This window comes from Camellia sinensis, chromosome 7, assembly GCF_055761805.1.
Source record: "Camellia sinensis isolate YWXY chromosome 7, ASM5576180v1, whole genome shotgun sequence".
NCBI classification, from domain to species: domain Eukaryota; kingdom Viridiplantae; phylum Streptophyta; class Magnoliopsida; order Ericales; family Theaceae; genus Camellia; species Camellia sinensis.
In genome coordinates, this window is record NC_138967.1 from 86132879 (window position 1) to 86140542 (window position 7664).

The 7664-nt window shown below is 34.9% G+C and overlaps 1 pseudogene across 1 annotated transcript; it reads right to left on the bottom strand.

The window, feature by feature from the left end:
• Window positions 1-1397: 1397 nt before the first annotated feature.
• Window positions 1398-7384, bottom strand: LOC114308583 (aconitate hydratase, cytoplasmic-like; annotated as a pseudogene). Its single transcript, XR_014334627.1, has 13 exons — window positions 7217-7384; window positions 7057-7149; window positions 6424-6609; window positions 5999-6157; window positions 4001-4145; window positions 3772-3914; window positions 3569-3625; window positions 3407-3486; window positions 3233-3314; window positions 2705-2890; window positions 2468-2535; window positions 2268-2386; window positions 1398-2130 (listed from the first exon to the last, which is right to left on the bottom strand). The product of XR_014334627.1 is annotated as an aconitate hydratase, cytoplasmic-like (transcript).
• Between the last annotated feature and the right edge of the window lie 280 nt (window positions 7385-7664).

Genomic DNA, 7664 nt, shown 5'->3' on the forward strand with positions numbered 1-7664 from the left:
ATAGAGCTTAGTTGCAGGATTCATGCAACCAGGTGACGAATCTTCGTAAAAAGCGCGATTCCACGTTTCGTAGAAAGAAATGTGTAAGAATCGCGTTTCTGTAGAGAGAGAAACGTGATCCTGTCCAAGATGGGATCATTGGTGGAAAAGAAAAGCAAAACAGAGAGATACACCCTAACTCGCTAAATACGCAGAGAGAAACCCTAACTCGAATACAGAGAGATAAAAACCCTAACTAATTGAATATATATATATATATATATAGTGAGAGAGAGATAGAGATAGACAGAGAGAGAGAAATAGAAAGAGAAAGAGTGAGGAAGAACCTGTTAAAGCCCTAATCTGTTCTTCTTCGTTCTTTATTTTTCTTCTTCTTCTGTTCATCTCTCTCCATGAGTCTGCGCGATCGTCTCTCTCTCGCTTTTGACTTTGTCTCTCGCTTGTCTTGAACTCATCGACTCTGCGCGATGGTCTCTCTCTTTTCTTTCTGAGCAATCGTCTCTCTGTCTCTCTCTCCTCTTCTCTCCTCTATTCTATTCGTTTGATGTCCCTAATTCCTTATTATTATTATATATATATATATTAACAAAAAAAAAAACCCCTTTTTTTTTCCTTTCCCTCTTTTTCTTTTTTTCTATTTTTTTGAATATCTCAACTTAAACATACATAAAATAAATTTTTTTTTTGTAAGAAAAAATTAATTTGTAAATAAAATTTGATATTAAAGTAAATAAATAAAATTTAAAAATAAATAAATAAATAATATATATATTTTTAATTTTACATATAATAAATAAAGTTATATATTGTCAAGTCTTTTTATTTGATTAGATGATTAAGAATTAATGATATTTTGTATTAGTCATGAATTTTCTAATGGGATTCTATTATATTTTTGTGTAGCAATGTAAGTCATCAAATTTAATATATTTAAATAAAGCCACTCCAAAATTTTTGAATTAATTTTATTTATATATGCATAATATACATATATATATATATATATATATATATATATATATATCTAAGCGCTCCCCGAGACGCTCCCAACCTGAGAAACTTCTATCGGCTCACGCTCTCCCGCTCCCGCTCTCCCGCTCCCGCTCCTGCCTCCACCCCCACTTCGTGGAACTAAGAAATAAAGTCTCCTTGGTAGGAAAAATAAGGGAATGATATGGCATGAGGCACATAGATGTTTTTTTCTCACAAATCAGGACTTAACTAGGGTTTTTTTTTTTTTTTTTTTGATTGGCACAGGGGTATCTGGATCAAAGCCCAAGTAATCCCAAGAGATACACAAGCCCTTGGCAAGGATTTTCCCGTAAGTTTTTTCAAGCCCAGAGATACACCATGGTTAATTCAAGAGTTTTTTCCCAATCCGATGGCCCCAAAGAATTGTTAGCACCTAAGAGATTTCAATCCCTGAACCTTGGAGGGAGCACACCCCCAAGACCCAAGGCCGTGCCACCAAGCCAACCCCTTGGGGTTGACTCAACTATAGGGTGTTTGGCATATTTGAAGACCCAAGACCACATGATTGGCCACCCTCGAAGCCAAGTCAACTGTTCACTGCAAGGCCTGTAGAATCACATACCATTGAAAACATACACAAGGTATATCCTATCAAATGTCCCTTCTTAAGTTGAGAGAAACACTTGGTGCTGCTTCTAATCTAACTAGCAAAAGACATCTATGCCCTAACTAAACCTACATACTAACCACTAAGGAAAGACAGGCCATATAATTAGTCATGTGGTGAATCTTGAGCACTACAATTAGACGACAAGTATCAGGGTCCACATAAAAATGCCTCCAAGGACAACTGAAGGGGCAAGTATCTAACTCAAAAACCAAATGAAGGCAAGTACCCACTACCCAGAGGGATTTAGCTTTCACTTTTTTCATTTGTTCCCATATTAAATCTCATCAGGAAATGATGAATAAATTCCTTGAAACACAAAACAATGAAAATTAAAAAAAACCAGCACTATTTGTTTTTGTCAGTCACGGTCCCAGCAAGGGCATAAGCAACCACTAAAGGAAGAGAAGCAAGGTAGTTAGCTCTTGTCAAGGGATGAACACGACCCTCAAAATTCCGGTTCCCAGAAAGAACAGCAGCCATAACAATGTCTGCAGAAGCAGACCACAATTAAATTAGATGGATTTGACAGTTAACTTGATAATCCTACAAGTGAGAAGCAAACAATGACTATGCTCAATTTTATTTACACAAGTCACAGACACTCAGAACAAATCTACAATAATACGATTTTCTGATATTGCAGAAGCAACTGATTCATTCAAATCCCCTGAATTTTCAATACAAGTTATGCAGCCATATCTAACAATATAGAAGCCTTGCTCATTTAAATACTTCTACAGCCCACTGCACAACAGGGACGGAAAAATATCAGTGTACCATTAGGTAGCTATTAAACTTATTCTGCAAAAAAATTACAAGTAATACCTTTGAAGTAAATATTTTGTAACCACCACAGAACCTGGGACAATACTAGTTTTTATCCATGACTTAACCTGGGAAATTATCATTTAAGAAAATGTAAGAATCAAATATTGGAGCCCTTGACAGCATCTCCTGGCTAGGTAAAAATCAATCAGAGTTGACCGTGAAATTTTTGGGGAATAAATAACAAACAAACTAACACTAGAACAAAGATATAAAGGTCATTAGAGCACAGCTAACCTGCAGACCCAGTTCACAAGCTTTTTTTGCAACTAGGCCAGGCCCCAGCATGACACTAGGGTTTGATGTATTTGTGCAGCTCGTGATAGCAGTAATGAGAACACTACCGTGATTAAGCTACGCAGGCAATCTGTGAAACGAAAACTTTACCACTTTGTTCTGTACCTCTTTTGGTATAGCAAAGCCCTACATCATAATTAAACATTACAAATACTAGCAATCAACGGCTATACACGATGGCAACACCACCAAAACACAATATAACTTTCAAAGTCCATTCAAGTTTATCTCATATTTCCTTGGTAATTAGAAAATATTCCTTTGATGTAGTCATACCTACTACACTACCAACGTACACTAACAGCATGTCTGATGTTCGTTACAACAAGAAAACATTTGCAATAAAAAAGCAAAGAAAAAGAAAAGCAAATCCAGTAAACTGATTCAAAATAAAACTGCTAGAATTATAATGAAGCAGATTAATCAGGCTATGACATCATAAGATGTTCAATGCTCAAATGGCTTAACAGTTATATTGAATCCAACTTTGTTGTCAAGACAAGAATGCCAGTCCGCTTTCATTTCTTTCAAAGGAACCCGGTCATGTGGCCTGTCAATAAGAGTAAGTATGGTTAGATGTATGCTAACAAATAACAACATTTGCATTGTGTGCATGAGTTTGAAGAAGCACAGAGCACACACCTTTTTGGATCAGAAATACAAGGTTCAACATCCGCAAGGTCTAGATGTAGATAGGATGAGTATGCTCTTTCTTGCTGAGGCTGAAATTAGGGGAAGAAGATAATTATATCCAACTGAAACTTTAAAAACCAAATTATCATATTGTAAAACAAAGAGTCTTGCCTCATTATAGTCAACAAACATGTTATTTGCACATAAATATGTTTCAATCATTGCCACCTGAATTTCAACACAAAAGAGTGTTACCTTGTGAAAATATCTATCACAAGCACCAAAAACAAGACAGACATCACTATTATCAATATCATTGTCCTTGGTTTCATCCACATTCAAACGAACACACATGAATGTTGAAAAGTACTCACAGTTTCCTCACTTCTTCCAGTCAATTTTAGATATTGCTAAGTAACATTATCTACAGGAAAGAACCCCATTGTTGCACCATACTCGGGAGACATATTAGCAATGGTAGCCCTGTCAGCTAACGAAATTTTGCCCACACCCTCACCTACAAATAAGGACATATGAAAACATTAAATCTACCATTGACAGAACCATGGAACTTGAAAAGTACCGAGGCTTTAGTTTGATTACCATGGAACTCAACAAATTTTCCAAAAACACCATGCTTCCTTAGCATTTGGGTCACAGTCAAAACCAAGTAAGTAGCAGTGACACCATTGCGTAATTTTCCAGACAACTCGAATACAACCACACCAGGTAATACCATACTCATTGGCTGTCATTGAGTAAAATATAACATTAAAAACTAAAATGCAGGGGAATCTACCCAATGCATTAATTTCCAAAAGCATGTCCAAGAGTAGTGAAACAAATTCCATGGGGGAATTGCATGCGATTAAGACTTAATTTAAATAGTTTTTCGAGTCCTTAAATTAGATGGTTTGATTATAACATACAAGTATAAGGGGAAAAAAGGCAAGGCCCTGGATAACAAAACTCAAAAGCATAAACAGCCTTGAGAGTGTCAGATGCTAAAGAAATGACTCATATGTGTAGGCATGTGAGCTTATACCTATGCTATATGGACTCGGATACAAGTATTGAGTGCAAGTAGCATCAAACCTTCCTAAACCAAAATCTTAGGATATTAAGATATGTTTATTAAAGTTGGGTATGGGTACGGGACATGTCTTGAATACTTGTATAAATTGCATATTGTTAATATTCTTAGATAATATTATATAAATTATTTAAAAACTTACATGAAATTAAATAGAATTTAGGGAAAATATGAAATATGTTATATCCCTCATCCATGTGAAAGGCAATAAATATTTATTTACTAGCAAATATTAGTTGCTTCTTCGAAAATCATATAAAATTAGAAGATCCAGGTGTCTAAATTAGGTACTGGTGTCAAATACACATCTCACACCAATACTCTTATCATATCCAGTGAACACGGATACTATGGAGAAATATAAGAGTCCAACATGTAAAACTGATTGGAGGTAGCATCGTCTTGACATTAGCCCAAGCACATCTCAAGTCTTGAGGCTACCAACCATGCCCATTCCTAACACATCTATAAACCAATCATACGTGACTATTCCAGTACATATATGTTAAAAGCGCATAAACACATAGATAGAATTGCATCAAAGTAAGTCCTTTACACCAAAACCAGGTTGGTTTAGAAAATTTATCCATCCCATTCCCATTGGAAGTGGTACAGATCAAGAAACAAATACACCAGTCCTATTGCCAATTTTCTGTCCTTAGTAAGTAATGATATAACTGATGGGAAATAAGGTATTTAACTTAAGTTTCACTACATACAACACCTGAAGTGATAAATTAAGCATGTGTGGCCATATGCCACAATATTCCATAACCTTATGTCATTGAGTCTATGAAGCACCAACACTTCATAACAAGTGCCATATCCGTGTCAGACACATGGACACTTCGGAGACACGCGGACACAGTAGGGACACATATGGAACACACCACATGGCGTGTCCCCTTATTTAATTAATTTATTTTCAGGGGACATGCCAGGGATACTTCGAGGATACACTAAGGACATCTCAAGTTGTCTTTTCTATCATTTTCTTTAGTACTTTTGATGAATGTTGAATATTTATTAGTTTTTTCTTACATTTAAATACTTAATAAATCATCCATATAAAAAGATATAAACAGTAAGTGTTAATTTAACAATGCTTTTTTAAATATATATATATATATATATATATATATATATATATATATATAATTAGAGTTGTTTTTGTTAATATTGATTGTTTGTGGATGTAATATTAATCTATATAGCAAATAAAAATATATGAAAACATTATTTATTGTTGTGTCCCTGAAGTGTTCGTGTCCCTAATTTTTTGAAATTGCCATGTACTATGTCCATATCTGTGTCCATGCTTCTTAACATTGAGTTATACCTCATTAAGTGCTTTGATTGCATTATGTAAAAGGAAATGCACATGCTTATGGTACTACCACAACCATCATAAACATAGTGGTTATGGTCAAAGAAAACAAATTCATCAATTTTCGATCCTAAGTATAGAGAAAACTTCACAATTCCATCACTTCAAAAACATGAGTTACCTGGCCAAGCATTGCTGCCTCTGCTTCAATACCTCCAACTCCCCAGCCAGCAACTCCTAATCCATCAATCATAGTAGTATGGGAATCAATTCCAACCACACTATCTAGATAGAGCATACCATCAGTGTTAAAAACATGTCCAAGATATTCAAGATTAACCTGAAATGCTATAATGACAATCCAATTAATAAATTCAAATTATATACATGACGAAGAAAATGGTAAGACAATTGAAAATGGAAAGACAACTACAATTGTTAAGCATCTCTTCGTAATATATGTATAAAAAAAAAATTAACACAAAGCTTGAAATGAAAATCTTATACAGTGATTATACATCATTGCACATCAAACATATTGAGATAGATATGCAATTTAATATATTAAAGCTCTATAGATGAAGCTGCTCAGTCAAGCTCCCATACTTGGTGCACAATACCAGAACCTGGAGGAACAACAAGCATGTTTTGGAATGCATTTGACCCCCATTTGAGAAAAGCAAATCTCTCCTTGTTCCTTTGGAATTCAAGCCCCATATTTGCCTGTACTGCATTTTCTGTTCTTGCAACATCAACTTGAACTGAATGATCAATTACAAGATCTGCAGGAACCTGCATGCAAGATATTGCATAATTAGATCATTGAACGGAAAACTGTAGCCAAAACAGTAGGCCTAAAGAAATGCTAATGATATGGTAACATGACAGTTAAGGCATAGCTTGAAATGAAATGTATGCACCACATGAAGTAAAAAAAAAAAAATTAATAAGGTTCATTTATGGAGTTTTCTAGGACTAGGAAGGAGAAGGTTTAACTACAAACATTAACACAGAAAATAATGTGATAAAAAAAAAAGATGGATAAAAGGATTTGCAGCCAAGTTGAATCTACAAGTTACTAGTCCCAATATTTAAAGTTCCTACTCAAATTGACATGGTTGGACCTCTATTGCGATTGGGGGGGCGGAGTTGCACAGACTTAATATCCAAAAAGCAACTACCTCGGGAATCTAATTCTTGGAGGATAAAATAAATGCAGTAAATGAGAATGACACTCACCAAAGGATTGATCTTGTTCAAATCATTGCCAAGCTTGTTCATGGCGTCACACATACAAGCAAGGTCAACCACAGCTGGTACACCAGTAAAATCCTGGCACAAAAGAAGATTTTTAGAAGTTGGATACATGTCTATTGACACAATGAAGAACAATAATAACAAAACCCTGCAGAAGAACACGAGCAGGCTTGAAGGGAATTTCAACTTGCTTCAGAGAAGTGTTTTTCCAATCAATTATCTTCTCAACATCTTCCTTAGTGACTTGGAAGTTGTCGCAATTATGAATTGCTGATTCAAGAAGGATCCTAATAGAGTATGGCAGCATATCCGTTTATGCAAATAAAATAAAATAAAAAATATGTGTGTGATAAGTCATGGATACAACATAAACACAAAACCTTGTAAACCAATAATGGTGATAAGGATATTTCCACTAAAAGCATTTCAAAGGTTCAATTGTTGTATATAAAATTGATAAATATAAAACAACATTACTTGAGAATGAAAAATCATACCCGAAAAAAGTGGCTCAAGATTATACATGACAAAGTAGATAAAGCAGACCAGTCATGCAACATGACAACTGACTCGAGAATAAAAGACATTCC